Source organism: Humulus lupulus, chromosome 1 (genome assembly GCF_963169125.1).
Source record: "Humulus lupulus chromosome 1, drHumLupu1.1, whole genome shotgun sequence".
Classification (NCBI taxonomy): Eukaryota; Viridiplantae; Streptophyta; class Magnoliopsida; order Rosales; family Cannabaceae; genus Humulus; species Humulus lupulus.
This window is the reverse complement of record NC_084793.1, coordinates 10,285,327-10,309,793: the sequence shown is the minus strand read 5'-3', so window position 1 is coordinate 10,309,793 and position 24,467 is coordinate 10,285,327.

Genomic DNA, 24,467 nt, shown 5'->3' with positions numbered 1-24,467 from the left:
CGCGTTAAATCCCAACCAAATCGGGAATATTCTATTTATAAGGCTATTGGTCGTCCATTTGGTAAGAAATCAAGTATGCTCATCAATCCGTAATTAAAGCAAAAGGATGAGTGGTGTATCTTGAAGAATTGTGCCGAAATTAAGGAGTACCTTAGGTGTGTTTTCTAGTCTTTTTCAATAAATTTGTTTGGTTTATATATCGAGTAAAGGAAAAAAATCATAACATTGTTGTCCATTTGTAGTGTGCATATGGATGAATTAAGAAGACGGGGGGCTCGAATCTTGAAGTTCAACAAGAAACTGATTTTCCTCAGTGGTTCAAAGAAAGAGTATGTATATTAGTCAATTCTTTTCTGAAACCCCACTTAATCAATCCAAAACTAACTTTCAATGTTAATGTTGATAGGTGAACGGTTTGCATGAGTCAACACCTACTGAAGTGAATAATGAATTGTATGCTCTCACAAACAAATCAAGCGGCACCGTGTTCTCATATCAAGGGATGATAGTGAATGGTGTGAAATTTGTGATTCATGGTCATGATATGAAGCTTAAAACACAAAACTGTGGTGTAATGGTGCCAAGTGAGGAAGGAGTGAACTACTATGGAGTTCTGGAAGAAGTAATTGTATTGTCCTACTTGATGGGTTACTATGTTCTCCTACTCAAGTGTAGATGGTTCAATACAGGTAGAATTAAAGTGGAATCCAATTTTACGAGTGTATATGTGAAGGAAGAATGTTATAAAGATGATCCTTTCGTTCTCGCATCTCAAGCGAAGTTGGTGTATTATCTTTGAGATGTGAAAAGTGGGGTTGAATCTCAACCTATAACTTTTACTGAGGACGACGCGTCTCATGTGCAGTTTCCTCACAAAGACCCGCTAGTCATCACCTATAACGCCCCGATTTCCCGAGACGTTACTTAGGGAGTCCATTTAAAAATAATAAACAATAAATACTTTAAGACACTAAGAGAAAATATCTATTTAAAATTTAAGCAGACAATGAGATCTCATTATTTAAAAATAAAAATGTTGGACGCTAGGTTTAATAACAACAACATAAGGAAAATAAATGTTCAAGTCTGAAAATTTAAAACAAAACATTTATTTCTAAAAACATAAAATAACTAGAGCCCAGCCTCTAACATGTTCCGTCTATGCCTCGAGCCCGCATCACTCACTGTTTTGCTTTGCCTTTACCTGCACACAGAGTACCCGTGAGCTAACGCCCAGTAAGAAGAGCTATGTAGGACATAACTCCCCAAACCAGAAAACATAAACTTTCAACGAAACATAAATAAACATCATTAGCATAATAATCATCGTGCGATATATAAACACCATATCACACTAACATAATGTGTGTTACACTCACACACATAAATACTAACAAGTCATGTTGATCGGACATGAAATGTAATCTGCCTTGCCTGCGCTGTACTCACACTCGGCATTCCCACAGTGGCACCTAGTCTAGACTGCGCTGTACTCACACTCGGTCGTTCCCTCGAGACATCGTTGCCCTGCCTGCGCTATACTCACAATCGGCAGTTCCGTGGTGGCATCCTATTATCCTGAGTTATACACACCCAAAATAATTCCTGCAAGTGCTATACTCACACAAGCAGCTAGAATCTAGTAGTACGCCTACTCTATCATCTAAGCATGTCTACTAATTAAAATCCCTAGCACTATCCTCATGCTAGTCAACCTAATGCAACAATTCATGTCACAAATTTAATTACATAATTAAACAAATAAGAAAACAAGGTTGCACGCATAACGTACACCATGTGCGCAGATGTCCACTCTTCTCTCCTTAAACAGTGCGTTTTCCCGTAACGTGTCTCGAACCACTCGTTGCGTCACCTCGATGACCGCTAGCTCCTAGATGTCCAAATACACAGCGAAAATTCAGGAAAAAAAAAATAAGCGTTAAGGTTTTATTTCGAAACCCTAATTATCGAAATAATTTAACTATGTCATTTTAACATGCATGATATGTAAATTAAAACAATTTCCACAAAAGGTTAAAACCATCATGTCACATACACAAACAATGATGTTTCTAACATATCGCATGAATTCATATAAATATTTTTTATGTGAAAATTACCAAAATACACATTAATATCATAATTACATTAAAGACTCAATAATTTTATAAAAATTATCATATGACAACAAAATTTAATAAATAAATTTTCTAAAACCCTAAATAATCAGCAAATTCTCATATACGACCAAAAAAATAATTTTAACATTTATAAAGAATTTTTTCTCAATTTCTCAAATAAAACCCAAATAATATAAATAAATACACAACCAAGCCCAAAAATCAAACTAACATACAGAACTGTTTAAAAATCCAAAATAAACTTATAAAAATTATTTTAGAATTTTCTGGGCAAAATAGTTATTTTTCTTAATTAATTTTATAGAAAAACTAATTAATTAAAGAAAAATTAATAACTGATTAAAAATAGAATCTAACTATGCAGATCGGTTTCTACACCCTACATTAACACACAAAAATTATCTAGGGTTCAGAACAGTAGCATTAATATGTAATATATTTAAAAGATAAAATAAGCCAAATAGATCATGAAAATTACATAAATAATAGAAATTCTAAATAAAATTACAGACAGCTGTAGAATCTCATTTTAAACATATACAAAAATTCTCAGAATTTTTAGAATGCTTTAAATAATTTTTTCACATTTATTTTCTTAAATCACATATTTAAAAGCAAATAATTGAAGAAAGTATCAAATACGATCAAAACTTAAATCTAAACGTACAAAACAATTCTTAATCATACAGAACTCATTCAAACATAAAATAATATTTTTCTGAGCAACAAAAATATTTTTCATAATTAACCTTTATTTAAACTCAAATAAATCATAGTAATTCAAAGAAAAATCAGAAAAATGCCAAACCACTTGGAAAATGCTCTAAAATTAATATACTAATTTTTAGGATTCAAAAATCAAAGAAAAAACCTCCATAAATACCCAGATCGGGTTCGCCGGAGCCTCGCCGGAATCTTCTTCTTCTTCGTCGCCGACGAGATTCTAACTCCTCTTTCTACTTGTTTTTGACACTCCAAACCGGTTGGAATTTGTTCCCAAAGATCCCAGAACCTCAAATAACCCTTGAAGCTCAAGAAAATTGACCCATGATGGCCGGATCATGGTTGTCTTCCCCGTCGCCGGTGTACCGCCAAAAATGGTGGTCAAAATACAAGATTTTGTTTCAGAGCTTTTTGATCTGATTCTTCACGTCCAAAACACCTCTTAGGGTCCCTCTAAGCTTTCTAAACACTTCAAACAAACCCGGAACCTCCCATGTTCTCTTAGATTCGAAATTATTCAAGAACACTCACTTTAATGGTGAAAACTTGTGATTTTTTAAAACGACCCTTCTAGCCCCTTTTGTCACGTCAAAAACGTTCTTTAGATCATAGGAAAGATATTTCAAACACTCAAAACCACCCAGAAATTTCCTAGAGCTCTCAAACCCGAATTCTCCCTTTCTCTCTCTAAAAAATTCAAGAATGTCTATTTTCTTCCACTAGTGCGACTCTCCCTCTCTTCCCACGATTTTGAACTGTTGAGAGCTCCTCTAAATCATGCTTAAACAAAAAGAAACGAAGGCTTAACCACTTGGTTGTTGTTGATCGATTCTAACCTTATGCTTAAGGAATTTCTTGTATTTCTTTTAAAATAAAATAAAAGAAATTGTGATATTATTATAGCTGATTTAAATTTCGAATTTAATCAGTTAATTGCATTTGAAATCATATTCTAATGTCATTTAAATACCCCTCAACTAAATTCAAACACAGGGACATTATGGTCATTTCATAATTACATGCAATTACCATTATTTAATCAATTTAAATAATAATGCAATAAACCGTATAATAAAATAAAATGAATTCATATCATGTTATTAATATTATTATGCTCGTAATAATAATAACTTTCACAACATAAATAAATAATTAAATTAACTCACGTAATTAATTATTTATTAGGCATTATGCACATGCCGAGATTTGAATCTCATTCTAGATTCCCAAACATAAGAAATCGAGAATCTTTGTTATCATTGGAATCCATACATACCTAAACCCATAAATATGTAAAATAACAGAATACTCTCAGTGGCGAAATTACAAAATGACCCTTTCGAGAAAACGGATATTACATCACCCTTCAGCTCGCGAACCAGAGGGTTCACTGAGTCTGGGTTGATAACGGGAGCTCAGTAAATATCCTCTATAAGGCCACCTTAGAAAAGATGGGACTCGCGCTTCGTGACTTAAAAGCCTGTGCAACGACAATGTACGGCTTTTCAGGAGAAGGGATTTCCTGTATGGGATCCATCGAACTCCCTGAAACCTGGGAGACTACCCGGTCTCGACAACCAAGATGATGGAATACGTGGTAGTGGATCTACCATCGGCCTACAACGTACTGCTCAGGAGACCCACCCTAGTAGGGCTTGGCGCAGCTTCGTTTGTAAGGCACTTGGCCATCAAGTTCCGGACTTCTAGTGGCATCGGGACACTGAAAGGAGACCAACTCGCAGAAAGGGAATACTATAGCATTTCCATTAAAGGGAAGAAACAAACAAGTGCACAAACACTTTTCATAATTCAGAATAAGGATGGGACAGTCTTCGAGAAAGACAAAGAGATAAATCCGAGAATAGAGGAAAGAGCTGACCTCGAGCCATTAGAAGAGCTCGAAGAGGTCAAGCTCGAAGAAGTAGACCCCCGAAGACAGTGAAGGTAGGGAAAAATCTTCCAGAAGAAACGAAATAGCAATTAATTTGCTTTTTGAAAAAGAACCAGGATGTTTTCGCATGGTCACATTCGGACATGGTAGGGATAAATCCGAATATGGTAAGCCACGCTCTAAATATTGACAAGAGCTACCCCCCAAAGCAGCAAAAGCGAAGACTCTTGGACGATGACAGGAAAAAGGCTTTAAAGGAGGAGGTCCACAGGTAGTAGGCAAACCGATTCATACGGGATGCCTTCTACCCCGATTGGGTCGCCAACCCGGTGCTAGTTCCGAAACCTAACGGGACATGGTGGACCTGTATTGATTACTCAAACCTCAATAAGGCTTGTCCTAAGGACTGCTTCCCCCTACCTCGGATCGACCAACTCGTAGATGCCACAGCTAGGCATGGACTTATGTCGTTCATGGACACTTATTCTAGATATAACTAGATTGCCATGCACGCCCCAGACCAAGAGCATACGAGTTTTGTGACAGACAAAGGACTATATTGCTACAATGTCATGCCATTCAGACTCAAGAATGCTGGAGCCACTTACCAACGGCTCGTGAACATGATGTTCTCCGAACAGATAGGTAATAACATGGAAGTTTATGTTGATGATATGTTAGTTAAATCTAAACATAACAATAACCATGTGGACGACCTTGAAGAGTGCTTTGCCATGTTACGGAGGAACAACATGAAGCTCAACCCCTATAAGTGCTCTTTTGGAGTGTCGTCAGGGAAGCTCCTAAGTTTCATTGTGAATGCCCGGGGAATAGAGGCTAATCAAGACAAGATCCAAGCTCTAATTGATATGCCCTCACCTCGAAAGCATAAGGTTGTCCAAAGTTTGACTGGACGGATGGCGACGCTAAGTAGGTTTATCTCGAAATCTACAAACCGTTGTCTTCTGTTTTTCAACCTTTTGAGGGGAGGCAAAAAATTCGAGTGGACAGAAGAATGCAAGCTAGCTTTTCAGGAGCTCAAGAAGCACCTCGCAGAGCCTCCATCTTGTCAAAACCTATCACAGGAGAAGTTTTGTACCTATGTCTAGCTACAACCAAGCACGCCATTAGCGCCATGCTCGTTCGAGAAGAACACAAGGTGCAAAAATAAGTATACTATGTCAGCAAACGGTTACTGGGGGTAGAATCAAGATACCCTTTAATGGAAAAGTTGTCTCTCAGCCTCATTTACTCATCTCGAAAGCTCCAACCTTACTTCTAGGCGCACCCCATCCATGTTCTAACTGATCAACCACTAAGACAAGTCTTATCCAAGCCAGAAGCCTCGGGCCGATTACTAAAATGGGTCGTTGAACTCGGACAATTCGAGATTACCTACCATCCGAGGACAACCATAAGAGGACAGGCCCTTGCAGACTTCATAGTGGAATGCACTGGAATGACTAACGATGAAGTTATAACCCTAGCCCGCGAGCTGTGGAAACTTTATGCTGATGGGTCTTCTAATGAAAATGGATCGAGGGCAGGAATAATACTGATCACCCCAACAGGACGTTGATTTCACTCCGCTTTGAGATTTGACTTCGGAGTGTCAAATAACGAGGCTGAATACGAAGCTCTACTGGCAGGACTTCGAATAGCCAAGGAACTCAAGGCTAAGTCGATGCATTGCTACAGTGACTCCCAGTTGGTGGTCAACCAAATCTTAGGGGAATACCAGGCTTGTGGGACGAGAATGGCTGCATATTTAGAAAAAGCAAAGACAGCACTCAAGCATTTTGAATTTTACACGATAGAACAGGTTCCCCGAGAGCAAAATTCGAATGCAGACGCCTTAGCCAGGCTCGCCACATCCACCAAGGTCGACGAGCTGAATGTCGTGCCAGTCGAACATCTATCAACACCCAATATAAGCGAGCTTGAACAAGAAGATGTTTGCATGATAAACTCCGAGCCGACCTGGATGACCCCGATAATTGAGTACCTTGAAACCGGCATTATCCTAGAAGAATGGACCCAGGCTCAAAAACGGATGTATCAGATCCCCAGGTACTCCATTATGGATGGAAGGCTATACAGAAGCTAAGAAGATAACATAAGAGATTCATGAAGGATTATGTGAAGACCACACTATGGGGCATAGCCTATCCAAGAAAATCATACGCCAAGGGTACTTCTGGCCTACCATCAAAGCAGATTCGTTTGATTACATCAATAAATGTGATAAGTGTCAATGGTTCGCCATAATCCCTTGAGCTCCACCTTCCGAGCTAACTATGATGACCTCCCCATGGCCATTTGCAGTCTGGGGAATCGACCTCATAGGCTCGTTGCAAACTAGCAAAGGTGGAGTCAAGTACGCAGTAGTCACAGTAGATTACTTTACGAAGTGGACCAAGGCTGAGCCTCTGGCAACAATTACCTCGAAAAAAGTCTCGGACTTCGTGGTAAAAAATATCATCTGCCGATATGGAATGCCAAGGAAGATAGTGTCCGATAACGGTACTCAATTCGATAGCGACTTGTTTACCAGCTTTTGCGAAGAAAATGGGATAATAAAAAGCTTCTCCTCCGTGGCCCATCCCCAAGCGAATGGCCAAGTCGAGGCCGTAAATAAAACCCTAAAGAATTCTATGAAGAAGAAGTTGGAAGGAGCTAAGGGGAAATGGCTCGAAGAATTGCCCCAAGTATTGTGGGCATATCGAACCACAGCTCGTACTTCAACGGGGCACACCCCTTTTTCTCTGGCATATGGATGTGAGGCTATGCAGCCAATCGAGGTCGAAATACCCACCATTCAAACCCACGCTTATGATCAAGCCTCGAACCAATCCCATCTCGAAGTAAGTCTGGACCTGATTGAAGAAAAAAGGGATGAGGCTCAACTAAAAAATGTTGCATACCAAAAGCGAGCTACCCGGTATTTCAATAAAAGGGTTTGAGATAGAAAATTTGGTGTGGAAGATTTGGTGCTGAGGCGTGTGTTCTTGGCAACACGGGACCCAGCTGCTGGCGCGCTCAGGCCTAATTGGGAAGGACCTTATCAGATCGAATCAGTTATCCGACCTGGCGTCTACAAGTTGGCAAGCTTAAATGGGAATTTGGTACCACGAACATGGAATGGCGAACATTTGTGACCTTACTATCAATAGTATAAGAACAATGACACCTGTAACCATGCTTATTTATCTTTCCTATGTTTTTGTTAATTGTTCAATTTCGAATAAACCTCATTTTCGTTTGATTATGTTGTATTTTTTGCAAACTCTCTTGATTTAATAACCCATGGTTACACTCATAGGATATTAAGGGGGCATTAGTGGTATATATACCATCGACTTGAAAAAATAATATAGCATATACGAAAAGCATAAAAGTGTTTGGATATAACCAAATACGCGAGATAAGATAGTTTGGACATAACCAAATTATTAAAAATAAAAGTGTTTGGATATAACCAAATACGCGAGCTAAGATGGTTTGGACATAACCAAATTACTAAAAATAAAATTGTTTGGATATAACCAAATACGCGAGCTAAAATAATTTGGGCATTAAAAATAAAGTGTTTGGATATAACCAAATGCGCGAGCCAAGATAATTTGGATATAACCAAATACGTGATCTAAATATAACTAGATCAATAATATAGGTGTATGGATTACAAACCAAACACAACCTAAATAGGTTTGGAACAAACCAGCTCAAACTAATCGACAGTAAGTTGGAACATAACCTACTTCAAGCTAAGTCAAGATCAAGGCTGGAATATCTTGCAAAAAGATAGTTTCGACCTCATAACCTTGGGGAGCTACCCAGGGACGAGGGAAAGTGACTAAAAAAACAAGATATAACTAAACCACCTACGTTACATGCCATATAAGTACCTTTGGGTGCATGGTAAAAGTAACTTTCGACCTTGACAAATAACGAGATCGGACACGGATACGTCAAGTAAACTATGCATGAATGCATCGAAGCTTGAGCTTAAAAATCCACCACATGTTTGTATGAATAAATAGACATAAGGACTATTTAATATAAATTGCTTGAAATGTTTCATCTTAGGAAATTTAAAGAAATATTAAAGTAAAGTAAAAAACGGTATCATAAATATCGTGAACAAAAGAAAAAATAGCTCTTAAACGAGCTATAAATTGTCTTGGCCCTAGGGGCATAAAAAACAGAGTATAAAAGCTATTACAAAAGATTTAAAGGACGCAGCCCCAGGTAGAGACTTAGAAGGGAGGAGCATCCTTCTTAGCCTTCTTAGCATCCTCCTTGGCTCTCTCTACCTCTTCTCAAGCAGCGTCCTTCGCGTCGAGCTGAGCCTACCACATGGCCAAGAGTTCTTCCTCGAAGAGCCTAGGAAGCTGGTATCGAGATCGGCATTACTGGCCTAGATCCTATACATGGCCAGGTCGACCGCCTGATCCTTCTTCTCCTTAAACTCTGCAAGGAGACGAGCCTTTTCACCCTCCATTATCTGAAAAGTGGCGGCCTTCTCCTCCTCAAGCTTGGCATTGATCCTCTCAAGCTCCGCGAGCTAGGCATTCACCTTCTCGAGCTCGACTGTCTTGGCCTTTATTTGTTCAGCTTCAGCCTCCATCTTTGCCATTGCGGCCTTGAGCTCGTCAGTAAGCTTGAGTTGGAGATCCCTCGACTCCTGGGCATAGGACATGCTCGAATGGACCTCATTGTTCAACTTATGATTAAGCTGAGCAGAGACAGCAAGAGCCTGACACACAAAGAAATCGAATTAGAGCATACACTAAGTACAAGTACAACTAATAATAAGATGAGGGAAGTTACTGCAGCAGTGAGCTCAATACTCTTGTCATAAAGTGTATTGCAGTCTCGAGCATTGTTCAAAAACTACCACTGAGGGGCGTCAAAGCCACCAAAGCTCTGGACCACTTGGGACAGAATGTCTGAGCCAAGTGTAGCCCCATGGGGCCCGGTAGCATTGTCGATTACATACTCATCGACGTGAGTAGAAATCGACAACATGCGTGTTGTGGAGGCTCAGGGGTTTTTAGGGGGTGGGACAAGTGTTGAGTGAACCATGATCGGAGGAGGCTGGAGCTCAACCATAGTGAACGCTTGGACCTGAGGAGTCAGATCCACAGCTGGGCTCGTAACAATTGGAGCTGGTGGAGGAGGAGCCTTCATGGTCTTCTTAAGGACCTTGGCAGGTCGATTTGACTTTCGCGAGCCTCTCGGGCGCTTACTCCTCTGGGCTCCCTCACCACCAGCGAGCACGGTGCCGTGGTCGGAATCCATAGCACCTGCACAATTACACCACATTATAAGATATTCCAAGACAAAAAAAAGTTAGCATGGTGCAGACACGCAAGGAATAAAAAGAAAAGTAGAGAGAAACCTAACTGGAACTCTCCCCTGAGCTCATGCTCGGCGACCACGTAATTCTCCCATCTTCAGAGGAGGCGGGGGGAGTACCTTCCCTATACATGGAAGTCAACCTCGAAAGGTCTCTATAGTCGTTTTTCCCGTATTGAACGGCTATGCTGTTACATACCTCGTTCAGACTATACATAGTGTCATACTTCCCGAGCCAACTATCAAACCTATGAACTCTCTCGTCTACCCAGGACCATACATAAAAATGGTCCCTGTCATCCTTACACAAGACTAATCTGTCGGCCTTATGTTTAAGTAGTGAGGGAGACCATAAGTCTGATCTAAGGATGATCGTACCTCTGCCGCTCGAGCTCGATGCCTCGTCATTGGCTTCATTCCCTGATTGCGGACTCCTGCGACGTCGAGCTGGGGATTGTGGCTTAGCATTTCGCCTCAGAGGAAGGCTGCCAGTTGGGAGAGGCACGAACTCCGACTTGGTATATTTTTTTATGGACCAGTCGGACGTGGACTAATCCTTCTCCAGGAGGCTGCATGCTTGTAGCATATCTTCATGAAAAAGATAGGAAAAGGAGTGCCTGTCGTAGGGAAGTTGGAGCAAAGCCTCCTTATGCTCTTTCATCTCCTTGGTGGGAGTGGGTCGACGGTAGTTGGCTGGAAAAATGAACATATTATGACTATTGCAAGCCTAAACCAAAACTTGAGCCCAAAACGATAAATTTTTTATGTACTTACGGATTCGCCTGAACGAGTAGTGTCTGGAAGGAACCAGGCCATCCGTCCAAAAAAAGCCTTCTTGAAATCCTCAAAGATCTTTTTCTCCTTAGGATAGCTCGAAGGGATTTCTTTTCAAGCAAAAGAGATATAGGATCTCCTTTGGTGAAGGTTCTTTCCACTTTAGCTCGTGGTAAAGCGACTGCAGGGCAGACAAAAACCTGTACGAATTGGTGTTGAGCTGGAAAGGGGACAGCCCAACAAAGTCCAAGAAGTTCTTGAAAAAGGACTTTAAGGGCAGTAAAAACCCCGTCCTCATATGTTCTTAGCTCTAGGCCACGTACATCAACTTGTTGTCGAGGTCCCCATCTCTCGGGGCACGACGACTTCGCTCTTGGGATGTCGGAGCTCGACACCTCAGCGAGCCCGATAATCCAATGTTGTGGAGGGCCAAGATGTCAGAGATCTGCCCTAATGAAGAAATCGAGCTCTAGTAGTACTCGACCTCGAAGAATTCTCTCTTCGAGGTGGGAATGGAGGTTGGCTGCTAGGTAGAAGGGGGGTTTGACGATTCTCCCATCAATGAAAAATGAAGGTCCCCCGGCTTGAAGGCGATTGTCACTCTAAGAGTGGGATCGATGGGAATTGGTCTGGGCTCGGGGTCTGAATCTGGGTATATGGCGACCCTAAGTGTCTTCCTTTCCCCCTCCTCGACCTCGTCGATTTGACATCGAAAGTGATCTCGGGTATCTTCTTGCTCGCGCCTTAATTGGTGCTCCCGAATCAGACGCTGGTTCCGAGTGAAAGGTGACTCCGAGCTCGGAGCCTTCGGTGAATAAGGAATTGCGAGCTTTGACCCCCACCACTTTCCCGAGTTCTACGGCATCTAGCAAGAGAGCAAAAGGGTGAGGGCCAGGCGAACAAGAAATTAAGAATGAAAATCAGGATGATCTAAGCTCGAATGATCGAGGCTACAAGGAAAACTCGGTCCAAAAGACGAGGCCAGTCTCGGAGCGTGTATTCCACGAAAAGAAAGGAAGGTGGATTTATTTTTGAAGATCCCGATATTTCAGGGAAAAAAGTTGGCGGTTTCTCAAAAAATGATATTTTTGGGAAACGTGCAATTTATAAAACCCTAATTTTGTACCCAATATCTTGGTGTACAAGATATGTCATTCGAAATTTAAAAACTCAGTAAAAGAAACCATGCTTATGTCTTTTACGCATGATCTGAGTTTGGAACCCGTGATATCAGAACTTAAGACTAATATTTATCAGCTGAAACACTCTAGTGTGCAAAACTAGTGAGTGAACCAACAGTGCAACAATATAAACATACATGAAAACAATGTATACATACGGGCATACGAAGCTATGAACATAAACTTACACAATGTAGTCGGCGAAAACAGAGAGTTTGATGACCGAATAAGCGGTTGCAAAGACGATCTCACGGAATCAAAGAGGCCAACATTGCTTTGTCTTCTTGGCTTGGAGAGCATGCAAGAACTGGTAAAGAAGTTTCTGGTTTTTTCTTCTCTCTGAAAGCTTTAACATGAAAGTAAAAAGGGGAAGACGAATGGGGATATATTTATAGACCCCTGGGAGTGTAAAAAGCCGAATTGATCTGGGCCATTGGCTAGATTCCGTATCAAATCCGATAGCCAGGGATCTATGAAATGGTAGTACCATAAAGATTAGCAGGCGAACGAATGTGGGCAGAGTTCCAAGGCACTCAAGTGCTTAGATTGGTCAATGCCCGGCTGACGCGTGTCTACACTCGAGTGTTTTTTATGGTACACCTTTCAAGAGGAGCAGTTCAAAAGTTTCCTTCTCATAAGATTCGAACTGATACTTTTGAAGGGGAAAAATGTTACACCCAGATTTCGAGATAAGAGGTTATGACCCTGAAATCTGGGCTCATCAAGTGTGAGCTCGAAAGGTATGAAAACATTGTATGGTCCAGTTGTAAAATCTCTGAAGTAAAACTACGACCTCGAAGATGTGTAGCCTCGGGATATTTTCTGAGTTCGAATGGCACAACACTAAGATACATCTGTTATCGTTTGTCTTCAGATAAAATAGGTCGAGCTTGGAAATTGCAAGCTCGGGTGTGATAGCTTCGACAGTATCTATCTACTCCGAGCATGTCCTGAAGTTGGGTGACAAGTTCGTAACAATTCCATAAGTCTTGACAGTCACAACACCGATTGTTGATCTTGAAGACCGGATGAGACACCTGGGATAGCCCATTACGTGTGAACATATTTATTGTTGTGTAATCTCAATATTTAAGGGATACTATTTAGTATGTTATCTGTTCCCGATTCTTATAAGACGTTTCCATGTATATAGGAGATATTGCAGTTAATGTCATTATTTGAATTGATATATAGACTATATTCCCGAAATAGGTGGGAATGAACTCTGTAACCCTCCCTATAAATAGAGGAGGAATGACCACTTGTAAATGATCGATTTCTGATTGCTTGAGAGAAAGCTCTGGGTAATTCATCTCTGAAGAATTTCCAGAAATCACTAAATCTTAATAACATAGACTTGTGAACTAGGCAGAATTAACTGCTGAACTACGTAAAAACTTTCATGTTTTTCTTCATAATCCATTCGCTTCATAGTTCATATTGTTTAATTACTCTACGATTTAAGTTGACGAAAAATGGCATCAACACTCTACTTGTTTACTTTACATTATTTTTTATTTTCAAATAAAAGAGTACTGGTGTGCTGCATACGTAAATTAATTGTTAATTATCAATAATAAAAATATTAAAATAAATTCTTCTACTTGCTACGGACGTAAATTAATTGTTAATTATCTTATGGTCGGCTCTGAAAACCATATTTATAAAATTGAAAACAAATTATATAGATCTTTATGAAAGGACGGAAACGCTTATCTTAAATAATGTCACATACAATTTCGATCACAAGATATTTGAATCAATTGAAAAATCTTATTACCTATAGTAAATATTTTTTATTTAGCAAATTTTATTTAAAATTTTAAAAAAATAAAAATAGAATTACCGAACATGATTTACTGTTTGATGAACACGTAGTTCATAAATAATCGAAAAATAAATTATAAACTTTTTTATGATGATGTTGATATTTATTTAATTCCAAAAGCGAGTTAATACCAATTCTTGAATGACCCTTTCAAAATTTCAAAAATATATAATAGTCAACGGTCAAACAAATAAAACGTAGTTTTTGTTTTTGTATTGAAAAAGAGAGAACACAGTATTATCAATAATAGTTATAAAAAGCCTTCAACTCCTTAATGAGCTCTTCAAATTTAATAATATTATATCATTAATTCACTACAAAATCTCAACTTTTCTCATCAACCTAGCTAGCTCCAGCATCAATTAATTGCTCAGCTTTACTTTTGTGCAAGAACAAAAAGTAGAGAGAGAGATGAGTCAATATAGCCAATGTAGTAAAGTGGCTCTGGTTCTGGTGATTACTCTTCATTTGATCATGAATTTTTACGTACTTCCCATTGAAGGTGGTAGAGTGTTAAGTCTCCATGAAGATGTTAATTTGTTGATATCGTCGCTGCAACGAGGGAGAAACAAGCCTCCATCGCCGAACCCAACGAAGCCTGCGTCAATCAACCAGAAGAACTTCGCGGGCGGACATGAACATATCTATCGTCGTCCTCCAGCTCCACCAGCCCACCCTAATCATGCTGCCCTTTTTGCGTAGCTTTTAATCATTTCATTAATTAACCCTTTTTTGACTTGTATATATGAATTCTTTCAGTTTATATAAATATGTGAATTTACGATAAATATTAAAAAAAAAAAAAAAGTCTTTGTTTTTCTAATCGCTGAATGATAAGGTGTGTAAGTTCACTTGATATTTATATATATATATATATATCGACGACATTTATTGGTGGCACTATATAAATAACAATTAAACTGGAAGTTGGGATGTTTATTATGTCTAATAAAAAAATATATTATTGATTACTACTACTATATTATTTTTGTTGTGTATAGAGTGGATGATTCTCAAAATTTTCAGCCATTTCTTCATGAATTTAATTACATTTTTTCTAAATTTATAAAATTTTATTAAATGTAAACTTTAATAATAAAAAATATATATTCTCTCATTTTCTCTCGCAACAAGAAATAAGGTTATCCCGCCGCTAATAAGTGTTGGATCCGCCGCTAATAATCCGCCGCCAATTGTTGGTCGCTAATAACATATTATTACCGATAGAAAATAACGGCGGATCCAGCCGCTAATACCAGTGTCAAGGCCGACATTATTAACCGCGGGGTCCGCCGCTAATAAAGTTTTTATCATATATTTTTAAAAATAATTTTAAATAAATTAATATTTATTAAATTTAAATATTTTGAAAAATAATTCATAATAAATTTTAACAAAATAACCAATTAAGTAATTTAAACATAACTAACATTAAAATTAATGTGAATAGTTTTAATATTTATCAAACTACATAATATCGCTATTGTCATTAAAAATAAATACACTATTAATTTAATCAAAATACATAAACTAATAACTAAATAAAATCATTAAGGTTAATATTGTAATTATCCTCATCCTCAACATTTTGCTGTGGCTGTGGTGGTGAATGAATATAAGGCTACTGTGAAGATCGTCCAAGCGTGAGGTACCCAAACTGATCCCGAGGTTGTGGCTGCGACCCGCCCCCAAACTCACCATTTCTAACATATGGCTGCTGCGATGAACCTCCAACCTCCCCATACCTAACATTAGGTAGCGGATGCTGCATCGATCCTCGAAAATCGATAAAGTTAAAATATAGTGGAGGAGACTAGGAAGAGCGTCCAAACATGTATTGGTTTTGAAACTGCGAAGGTTGTTGCGACGGCACATGTGGTAGATATTGTGGAGGAGGCTGGTACTACTGCTATGGCGGATACTGTAGAGGAGGCTAGTATTGCTGCTGTGGCGGCGTATGAAGGTCAAGATGGGTGGTATTACTCTGAGAAGACGTACCACCTTTAGATTGTGATGGCAAGTACCTCTGCAGAAAACTGTCAAACCGTGGGTCATACAGATTACTGGGTTGCTAAGATACCACAATCTGAATTGTCTCACGCATTGCCTTCATCATCAGAGCCATAATAGTCATATCTTCATTAGGCGTAGGAGTAGTATGTGCTTGGGACTGACTTTGATCTGTAGAGCTGGATGTTGTCTTTCTTGCCTTCCCTTTCACCCTATAATCCACTCCTCTTTGGTAGTCAGATCTCTCCCTTAGTACTTTACTTAGTACCTCGTATTGATCGATCGGGGATGAATCAACGCCAGATACATTAAAAGATCCCTCACTCTGTTGTTGAGTCTGCCTATCAAGTTGCGACCTTTGAAGCTCCACCACCATTTTTTTCTGTTTAAGAATAACATTATAAACAAAAATTAGAAACATTAGAAACAAGAAAATAATACTATTCACTTACATAATCGTGTTGAGGTGTCTCGTTGACAAAAGATTTTGTCAATTTTTTCATATGAACATCCCTTCAAGTATCAACAACATGCGTATCTGGGTTCTCCTATACAAATGTAAACTGTTATCCCCATTTCCTGACGTGGGCCAGAGATGGTGGTCTAGGCCCATGGTCTGGGCGTTCGGATGTGGGCTCGGCCCAAGCCAGTTTGGTACAGGAGTAACCAAGGGCCACGACCCTAGTGTGATTCTGGACCCGGATGGTGTCTAGGATTGTGATCCAGGACAGTTGTCCGGGAGACGTACAGGCAGCCCAGAATCCCGTTGAAGTATACGTAAAACGATCCCGGAGTCTGGTAAACGGTCCGGGCCTGTGGTAAACAAAGAGGGACAAAGGTAAATGAACCCGGATCAGGTCGTCCCCGGTTGGTAAGGAAAAGCATTCGTGACCCTAAACCCGCCCCACGTGCGTGGGGGTTGTCCCCACTTTTCACCTGCGTAAAAGGCCACCTCGGATTGCACGTCGCTGTTTCAGACCTGCACTGACACGTACTCTGACTGGTTTGGTCCCCTGAATCAGCCTCGTAACTCGAAGTGTCCAGACCAAAAGCACTGTTTTGTCGGGCAAAACCCAGTTCTTGGGCCGCCCTATTGGGCCTTAATTAGTCTTGAATCTATGTATGTTTTATCTTTTATATTGGGCTTCCACCAGAGAAGCCAAGAGTATCCATATCTCTTATGGGCTCGGGTCATACCCGGACCCAGACCCAGTGTTCCTATGGGCTTATAAATACAGGTGATAGAACACTGGAAAAAGGATCTCTTTTCGACATATATACAGTTACTATGTCAAAACATAGAGAAAAACTCCATTGTAAAAGGATTTCTAATCTCTAATACAACTGACTCGTGGACTAAGGTTCATTAACGCCCCAACCACGTAAAAATCCCGTGTTAATCTTCTACTTTCCATATCATTATTCTTATCTAATATCTATTAGTGTGGTTTCCGAAAATCTCGGTAAACATTTTGGTGCTTTCATTGAGAGCTGAAGAAAGCTAGTACTAACATCAAGCCTTTACTACAATGGTGAACACACGACACACAACCTTCGACCCTAGCAATCCAGAGCAGGGCAAGGGAGATCCGTTGCCTTCTCAGCATCTTCCTCAGAATCTGCCCGAGAACGTGCCTCCTCAAACATCTCACCATGACGAGTCACAAGACTATGAGGGTGGGACAGAATACGAAGAAAAGAATGAGGAGGAATATTATGAAGAGGAAAATGAGGGGGAGTACCACGACGAAGCTGCGGATCTCAAGATCCCCGAAGGAGAGCCCAACCAGCAGGACCTGGAGGTGTCTAGACTGAGTCAGAAAGTCCTGGACCGGGAGGCCAGGATCGCTGAGCAAGCGGAAGCACATCGACGGATGCAAGACTCCCTCCAAGCCCTACAGACGTTCATAGCCGCGCAGGGTCTGGCAACCAATCCTACAACTGGCCCACTCCCGGGAGCGCAGCAGCCCGCTCCGCAAGCCCGAGTCGGGGCCCCCGAAGAAGCAAGGCAGGCCCCTCCCCCGGAACAATTTCCTGAGCCAGCCCCAGGAAACCCGGACAGGGAGAAAAAGAAGGCCGGTGGAAAGACTCGAGAAAAGAACACCCCCGTCACGAATGCCGGGACTCGTTCCCGGCCGCTCCCTAGGAAAGAGTAGGTGTGCCCCGTCCCAGGGCGAGCCACCCGATTGATTCGCAGGGGACGTGGCAACGGAACGCGCGGCCCCGGCATGCCCCAGGGCGAGACGAACGGGAAAGGTCTTTGCACCCAAGTGCCTCGGTTAACAAAAACCGTCAGGAACGGCCGCGCAGCGAGGAGCGACATTCCCTTAGTTCAGGGGACGATACGTCCCGGATAGACCTACGCGACGGACTGAACGCTCAGAAAGAGCGGGCCCGTAAGGAGAAGATTCTCCCCCGAGGTGGCGACCTCAGAAACAACATCAACGACAAGAGGAACGAAAGAATCCCTCTGGAGGACGGCACGACCAGGCAGCTCATGGAGCAGCTGGCCGCGTTGAAAAAGGTCACGGACCGTTTGGTCCGCAAGCAGGAAGGAGCGGATAGCGACTCCGATGAAGAGGATAAAGTGCCCTGCACGAGGCACATCCTGGACACTGTACTCCCTAAGGGATTCAAGATGCCAAGCCTCACCGCCTATACTGGAAATACTGACCCTAGGGACCATCTGTCCTGATACAACCGGCTCATGACAGTGGCCCACGTCAGTGACGACGGAAAGTGCCTTTGTTTCTCGATCACTCTAAGTGGCCCCACTGAGGAGTGGTGGAAGATACTTAAGCCGGGATCCATCCAATCCTGGTCCGGACTGTAGTCAGCGTTTCACAAGCAGTTCGTGGCTGCCATGAGGATGGACATGCAGATCAGTGCCCTCACAAATATCAAGCACCTACCCATGGAGACCCTGAGGGCCTACATCCAGCGCTTCACTGAGGAAGCCTCCAAAACAAAGGTGGACGACGGACAACGCCTGGTGGCTTTGCAGTCTGGGATCCAGGCGGGGTCCCTTCTTTGGGATGACATGCAGCGTACCAACGCAGCTACCTTGGAAGAGTTCATCAGGAGGGCCCAATGATTTATCAATTGGGAAGAGGCCCAGATCCAGGCCTTCGGGTGGCCCCCGACACCACAGCCCAGCGCTCAATCGTTCCCGGGGTACGAGGTGCAGTTCCTGGCACAGTCCTATGTTGCGCCCCCGATCGCCCCGAGACCGGCCGTTACACCCGGAATCACTTGCACCCCTACGGTGTGCGGTCATGTCTCTTCAGTATATGCCCCGACCCAATCCACCCACTTCTTTGGATTTGGAGCCGTGCCGGAAGGGCACAGCGTCGCCCCTGTCGGGGCCCAACAGTCAGAGGCGGGAGTGACAGAAGCAAGCGTGAACCCCCTCCCGGGGGAAGCAATCTAGAAAAGGCCAGAGCCGGCCCGAGCCGGTCAAGAAGGGAAAAAGGGACTACGAGCCACAATATTCATAATACACCAATCTAGTGGACACCAGGGAGAACATCTACCTGGCCACAGAAAGGGCGGTTCACTATCGGAAGCCTAGCCCCATGTTCAAGGGGGGAAAGAATCCGAGAGATACCAACAAAAAGGTGCGCCTATCATAAGGATGTAGGCCACACCACCGAAGAATGTCAGCAGCTCAAGGACGAGATCGAAAATCTCATCAAGCTGGGGCATCTCCACCAATGGGTCAGGATGCCCGTGGGAGTTCCGGGCCTGTTAGCAGGCCCCGAACAACTCACGATCTCGGGAGACCCCAGGGCATACCCGCCTCAGGGAGGGTATGCGCAGGGACTGATGGTGCAGGCCCCTCAGGGGGGCCCCGCCGCGCAAGCGCCCAGCCCTGGAATGCCTTACCCATCCGGGGTCGCACCCCCTTCAGTTGATGGGCATGTGGCCACCATCCCGGCCCGACCTCACCTAGGAGGACCGTCCAGGAACAACCAAAAGCACTACCTGAGCGAACTGGACCATGATCAGGAAGTATGCGCCCTTGTCCAGGCACCGGCTCAGCGCCTGAAGTTGATGAACCTCCCCATCACCTTCACGGAGGACGACGCCCGCATCGTCCATTTCCCAAACCATGACCCGCTGGTCATAGATGCGCAAATCTCCAACAAGTTGGTGTCCCGTGTGTTGGTGGATGACGGGAGCTCTGTCAACCTCTTGATCAAACCCGCCTTCATCGCCATTGGCTTGACCGAAGCGGATCTGGCATCGTGCCCGACCCAGATCTACGACTTCAACGGGGATGCACTACTCCCCATGGGGAAGATCCAGTTGCCCGTTACGTTAGGAAGCGAGTTGCAGCACTTCTTCAAGTTCTGTACCTTTGTAGTGGTGGACTGCCCCACCTCCTATAACGTCATTTTCGGCCGACCCGCATTAGTAGAATTCGGTGCCATCACCTCTATCCGACATCTTTGCATGAAGTTCCCTTGAGACAACAGAGGGGTGGGCACTATCCAGGGAGATCAGAAGAGTGCCCGGAAGTGCTACCACGTGTCAGCCCGACCAATCTATATGGTCCGGGATGAGCCATTTGGGGACTTCATCGACTCGATTCCTCCCCCACATGCTGAGAGGGTGGTCCGGGAAGAAGATGACCTGGACCCAAGGATAGGGGACGACCGCATCCTAGAACTAATGGATGAGATAGAGGGGGTGTGCATCAGCGACACCGATCCAACCTGGGTCATCCAAGTCGAGAAAAATCTACCGGCGGAAGTTCGGACTGCCATCATCGCCAAGTTAAGGAGAATCAGGATATCCTGGCCTGGTCTCACTCGGACATGACAGGGATCGACCGCAACATCGTCTGCCACACGTTGAGTATTGACCCGAACGCGACCCCGGTCCACCAGAAACGCAGGCCTTTGGGGACAGAGAGGGTCGAGGCCCTTAAGTTGGAAGTTGAGAAGTTGTCTTCAATCAACTTCATACGCGAGGCTGTGTACCCCGTGTGGCTGGCCAATCCCGTCCTGGTGCCGAAACCGAACGAGACATGGAGAACGTGCATTGATTTCACGGATCTCAACAAAGCCTGTCCGAAGGATTGTTTCCCGCTGCCAGGATTGAACAAATGGTGGATGCTACGTCCGGGTACGAGATCCTAAGCTTCATGGACGCTTACTCTGGCTACAATAAGATCTCTATGCATGTGGCAGACTAGGAGCACACCAGTTTCCAAACCGACAAGGGAATATACTGCTACAGAGTCATGCCCTTCAGACTGAAAAACGTCGGGGCAACCTACCAGAGGCTCGTCAATCAAATGTTCCGGGCCCAGTTAGGGTGAAACATGAAGGTCTACATCGATGACATGCTGGTCAAGTCCAAGACGTCCGGGAAGCATGCGGACGACCTGGCTGAAGCTTTCGCAGACATTTGGAAGTACGGGATGAAGCTGAATCCCAAGAAGTGCACTTTTGGCGTGGCCTCTGGGAAGTTCCTGGGCTTTATAGTGAGCTTCCGACGAATAGAGGCTAACCCGGATAAGATCAGGGCACTGATTAATATGCCCTCTCCCCGGAAGCACAAGGACGTGCAAAGCCTGACCGGGCGGACAGCCGCCTTAAGCTGTTTCGTTGCCAAAGCCACAGACAAGTGCATCCCGTTCTTTAACGTCCTTCGGGGAAGCCAGCGTTTCAAATGGTCAGTCGAGTGCGAAGAAGCCTTTCGGAAACTGAAAGAACACCTGGCCCAAGCTCCAATCCTGGCAAAACCGGTAGACGGGGAGCCTCTGTACCTATATCTGGCCGTGACCGAGCACGCGATAAGCGCCGTGTTGGTACGAGAGGAGGAAAGGACGCAGCTCCCGGTGTATTATGTAAGTAAGCGATTGTTGGACGCTGAGTCTCGGTATCCAATAATCAAAAAGTTGACCTTTTGCCTGCTGATGGCATCCCAGATGCTCCCGCCTTACTTCCAGGCCCACGCCATAAAGGTCTTGACCAACCACCCCCTGCGGCAATTGTTACAGAAGCCCGAGTCATCAGGAAGACTCCTGAAGTGGGCCATGGAACTAAGCCCGAGTCATCAACAATGTTGAATGTTCCAGAATATCTCAGGAAGACAATGATCCCGAGGTCCCCGCGGCACCTGTCTGGAAGGTCTTCTTGGACGGGGCCTTGAATGAGGCCGGGGCTGGGATCATCTTGGTGTCACCGCAGGGACACCAGTTACAAAATGCCCTTCGTTTCCAGTTCAAGGCGTCAAATAACGAAGCGGAGCACGAAGCATTCCTAGCCGGGCTGCGTTTGGCCCGGGAGGTAGGGTCAGCGAACTTGGAAATCTACAACATTCCCCGCTGGTTGTCAGGCAAATCTCGGAGGAATCAAACTAAAGGAGAGAGAATGACGGCTTACGTGACCCAGACGAGAAAGATGCTGCAGGCGTTCACAAAGCACTCCATCCGCCAGATCCCCAGAGAACAAAATGTCTTCGCGGACACACTAGCAAAGCTGGCCACCGACGCCGAAGCAGAACTGACTGGGCTAGTCCCCGTCAACCACCTCCCCGTCCCAAGTATCAGGGCCCCTGCGGTCCACATTGTCGATCACTCGACGTCTTGGATGGGACCGCTTATCCGCTATCTGACAGCCGGGGAGGTACCAGCCGACAGGGCCGCAGCCAGGAAGCTTCAGTACCAAGTCCACTGATATGTCATGATGGACGGAAAAATCTATCGCTAGGGGTTGTCCATGCCTTACCTAAGGTGTATGTCCGGGACAGAGCTAAGCGCCATCATGCATGAAGTGCACGAAGGCTTTTGCGGAGATCATACGGCCGGGCCTAGTCTATCCAAGAAGATCCTGCGCCAAGGATACTTCTGGCCGATCATGAAAAAAGATTGTATCGATTACGTCTGCAAGTGTGAGCAGTGCCAGTGATATGCGAAGGTCCCGCGGGCCCCTCCAACTGAAATAGACTTGATGACTAGCCCCTGGCCCATCGCGGTGTGGGGGATCGATCTGGTGGGATTGCTCCCAACCGGGAAGGGAGGGGTGAAGTATGCCATCGTGGCTGTGGACTACTACACCAAGTGGGTTGAGGCGGAGCCCATGAACTCAATCACTTCCAAGAAGGCATTGGACTTCGTCATCAACAATATAGTGTGTCGGTACGGCCTCCCCTACAAAATTGTATCTGACAACGGGAAGCAGTTCGAAAACGCCCACTTCACGGATTTTTGCGAGAGACACGACATCGTCAAGAGCTTCTCCGCGGTCACCAGGCCCTAGGCAAACGTGTAGGAAGTAGCCGTGAACAAAATCCTGAAAGGGACAATGAAGAAAAATCTCCAGGCCTGGAAGAGCAAATGGCCCGAGGAGTTGCCCTGCGTACTGTGGGCTTACCGGACGACTGAGAGGACATCAACCGGCCACACTCCTTACTCCATGGTCTATGGATGCAAAGCCGTCATCCCCATTGAGACGACCATTCCGTCTCATCGAAGAGACACATATGACCCCGCCCAGAACCACGCCTTACTCCAAGAATCGCTAGATCTCATGGAGGAGATCCGAGAGGAATCGCAGGTGCAGCTAAAGATGTACCAAGGCAAGATCGCACGACACTTCAACTCCAAAGTCAAAAGCTAAAAGTTTGGAACTGGCGACTTGGTCTTGCGAATAGTCTTCCCTTCTACTCAAGATCTGGGAGTGGGGGTTCTGGGCCCAAATTGGGAGGGGCCGTACGAGATCCAACACGAAGTGTGCCCCGGAACGTACCGCTTAAAGCGGCTCGATGGCTCAGAAGTCCCGTGAGCCTGGAATGCGGAACATCTCCATAAATACTATCAGTAGTCGGGAGAGCGTGTTCCAATTTATTATTTTCATTGTAAATAGTGTACGCCTCAAAGTGACCCCCTTTAAATAATAAAAATGGCGTATACAAAACATCATAAGGAAATGTTGTAAAACAATGATAATCTTTCTCAAGTGACCCCAGACCAGTCTCCGCTCACTTGCGGGGGGTATCCCGGGTATAAGCAAATACCCGGCGGGGCGCAAGCTCAGGCTAGTCCCGGCTCAGACCAAAAATGTTTTGGGTGATACAAACCCCATGGTCCCACCCCGGACGAGCGATGTCCGGGGATATAAAATTAAAGAGGACCGAGTCTAAGGCTGGTCCCACCTCGGACGAGCATTGTCCGGGGGTATAAATTAAAGAGGACTGAGCCTAAGGCTGGTCCCACCTCGGACGAGCGTTGTCCGAGGGTATAAATTAAAGAGGACCGAGCCTAAGGCCAGTCCCGCCGCGGATGAACGTTGTCGGGGGGGTATAAATTAAAGAGGACCGAGCCTAAGGCTGGTCCCACACTGGACGAGCGATGTCCGGAGGTATAAATTAAAGAGGACCTAGCCTAAGGCCGGTCCCACCCCGGACGAACATTGTCCAGGGGTATAAATTAAAGAGGACCAAGCCCAAGGCTGGTCCCGCCCTGGACAAACATTGTCCGAGGGGTATAAATGAAAGGGACCAAGCCCAAGGCTGGTCCCACCCCGGACGAGCGATGTCCGGAGGTA